Here is a 3441-nt window from a genome sequence, read left to right on the forward strand (position 1 = left end):
TTGTCCCATGTGAGGAAATAAATAAATAAAGGCCAAAGAGCCAAATAAAAAAAGAGAAAAAAAGAGGCCTAAGATCCCAAATAAATAAATAAAAATATATATAAGAGAAAAAGAGAGAAGGGACAATGCTACTATCTTTTTCCACACTTGTGCTTCATAATAGCACCATGTTCTTCATGTTTGAGAGCTTCTCGTTTTGTCACTACCATATGCTAGTGGGAATCTTCATTATATAACTTGGCTTGTATATTCCAATGATGGGCTTCCTCAAAATTGCCCTAGGTCTTCGTGGTCAAGCAAGTTGGATGCACACCCACTAGTTCTCCTTTTGAGCTTTCACATACTTATAGCTCTAGTGCATCCTTTGTATGGAAATCCCTACTCATTCACATTGATATCTATTAATGGGCATCTCCATAGCCTTTTGATATGCCGAGTCAATGTGACCATCTCCTCCTTTTTTTCTCACAACCACCACCACACTCTATTCCACCTATAGTGATATATACATGGCTCACGCTCATGTATTGCGTGATAGTTATAAAAAGCTTGAGAAAGTAAGAGTGTGAAAGCAATTACTTGGCCAATACCAGGATTGTGCATGATTTACATTAGTTGTGTGAGGATGATGGAGCATAGCCAGACTATATGATTTTTTAGGGATAACTTTCTATGGCCTTGTTATTTTGAAAGTTCATGATTACCTTGCTAGTTTGCTTGAAGTATTATTGTTTTCATGTCAATAGCAAACTATTGTTTTGAATCTTACAGATCTGAACATTCATGTCACATGAAAGAAGTTGCAAAGGACAACTATGCTAGGTAGCATTCCACATCAAAAATTCATTCTTTATCACTTCCCTACTCGAGGACGAGCAGGAGTTAAGCTTGGGGATGCTTGATACGTCTCCAACGTATCTATAATTTTTGATGGTTTCATGCTATTATCTGGTCAAACTTTGGATTTTTTGTATTCCTTTTATATATTTTTTGGGACTAACTTATTAACTCAGTGCCAAGTGCCAGTTCCTGTTTTTTCCATGTTTTCGACCCCTTTCAGAGGAGTGTTTTAAAAGGAGTCCAAATGGAACGAAACTGCCAAAAAGATTTTTTCTGGAACAAAAAAAGATCGGGAAGCCTGAGAATCAGGGCAGGGGGCCACCAATTACCCCACAAGCCCCCTAGCCGCGGCCAGGGGGGCCCGCGCTTCCCAGGTTTGTGGGCTCCCTGGGCCTCCTCTGCCCTAGGTCTAGCGCCTATAAATTCCCTAAAATCCCAGAAAAAATCATGAGATCATCGAAAGTACTTTTCCACTGCCGCAAGCTTCTGTCTCCGCAAGATCCCATCTGGGGCATGTTCTGGTGCCCTGCCGGAGGGGGGATTCGGATACGAAGGGCTTCTTCATCAACACCATGACCTCTCCAATGATGCGTGAGTAGTTCACCATAGACCTACGGGTCCATAGCTATTAGCTAGATGGCTTCTTCTCTCTCTTGGATCTTCAATACAAAGTTCTCCATGATCTTCATGGAGATCTATCCGATGTAATCTTCTTTGCGGTGTGTTTGTGGAAATCCGATGAATTGTGGATTTATGATCAGATTATCTATAAATCTTATTTGAGTTTCTTTTGATCTCTCTTATGCATGATTTCATATCCTTGTAATTCTCTTCGAGTTGTGGGTTTTGTTTGGCCAACTAGATCTATGATTCTTGCAATGGGATAAGTGGTTGGTTTTGGGTTCATACCGTGCGGTGACCTCACCCAGTGACAGAAGGGGTAGCGAGCCACGCATCGTGTTGTTTCCATCAAGGGTAAAAAGATGGGGTTTTCATCATTGGTTTGAGTTTATCCCTCTACATCATGTCATCTTGCTTAAGGCGTTACTCTGTTTGTCATGAACACAATACACTAGATGCATGCTGGATAGCGGTCGATGTGTGGAGTAATAGTAGTAGATGCAGAAAGTATCGGTCTACTTGTCTCGGACGTGATGCCTATATGTATGATCATTGCCTTAGATATCGTCATGACTTTGCACGGTTCTATCAATTGCTCGACAGTAATTTGTTCACCCACCATGATATTTGCTATTTTGAGAGAAGCCTCTAGTGAACACTATGGCCCCGGGGTCTACTCCACACCATATTTTAAGCCTTACTGTTTTTCTTCGTTGCACTTTCCGCCTTCAGATCTCACTTTGCAATCAATCTTGAAGGGATTGACAACCCCTTTACAGCGTTGGGGATTGACAACCCCTTTATAGCGTTGGGTGCAAGCTCTTTGTGTTTGTGCATGTACTCTGGACTTGACGAGATTCTCCTACTGGATTGATACCTTGGTTCTCAAACTGAGGGAAATATTTACTGCTCCTGTGCTGCATCACCCTTTCCTCTTCAAGGGAAAAACCAACGCAAGCAAGTCCCCGTCAACGTGTCAATTTCTGGCGCTGTTGTTGGAGAAGTAGAAGAAGCCATGAGAGCAAGCAAAGGGACGGGGCCGCCAACTCGGTGATGCAGCAACCCACCGGCAAATCTGGTTCTAGGCCCACAACAGCCCAAGCCATCCTTGAGACATGCCCACATGTGAGCGACCGGGAGGGAACCTCACTGCGCGCCTCGGTGATGATGGACTCCCGGATCTGGCGAGCCGGCAGCAACTCCGGGACAGCACCCGCCATCCCATGTTTTGAGCTCCATGAGAGCCGCTCAACCGAAATCGACCCGGAGAAGGGCGTATCCAGCCGAGGAGGCATCTTTGGGGAGGGGATGGTTGTGGGGTGGGTCTTGTGGGGAGGACAGTGGCGGCATTGTCGGGTTGTCGTCTGGAGGAGGGCAAGACGTGGGAGGGGCTCCTTTTTTCTCATGGCTATGATGCTTCGACTCCTGCATCGGCATCATGGGTTGGGTCGACCTTCACATACACGCAAAACCGAGCCCACACTGACAAATTCCTAGTGGTTGGACGGTGGTATGTGGAACTTGGAGTGTCTCAATGGGGGTATGGACACCCTGTTTTTCTGGCGGGAGCACGAGATCCATTCTCGAGATATCCTTGGCTTCAACCTGCCCTAGTCTGTGTTCCTGATGACAGGCGCACATGATGGTTTTCCTGGTATTGCCCCAAACTCGCTTCTCTCCCTTTCCCTAATCCTTGCTCTGGTTCGGAGAAAACTTTGTATTTCCGTTATGCATTATAATGGAAAGGGGGGAAGCCCGGTTCGAAAACCTGCCCTAGTCTCTCTTTGTGGGAAAGGATCTCTAGGTCCCGGGGGTCAGTCTTCTGTTTATCTAGTCGTTCATCCACACTGGCCAACTTGTTGATATGTGTTTGTCCTGCAGGGCTAATGGACTCACAAGCATATACGCCAGTAAACAAGGCAGTAGTAAAATATTTGCAATTGTAAATCAGAGCCTGCTCTGCCTACTTGTCACACCGCT

Source organism: Hordeum vulgare, chromosome 3H (genome assembly GCF_904849725.1).
Source record: "Hordeum vulgare subsp. vulgare chromosome 3H, MorexV3_pseudomolecules_assembly, whole genome shotgun sequence".
Taxonomy (NCBI): domain Eukaryota; kingdom Viridiplantae; phylum Streptophyta; class Magnoliopsida; order Poales; family Poaceae; genus Hordeum; species Hordeum vulgare.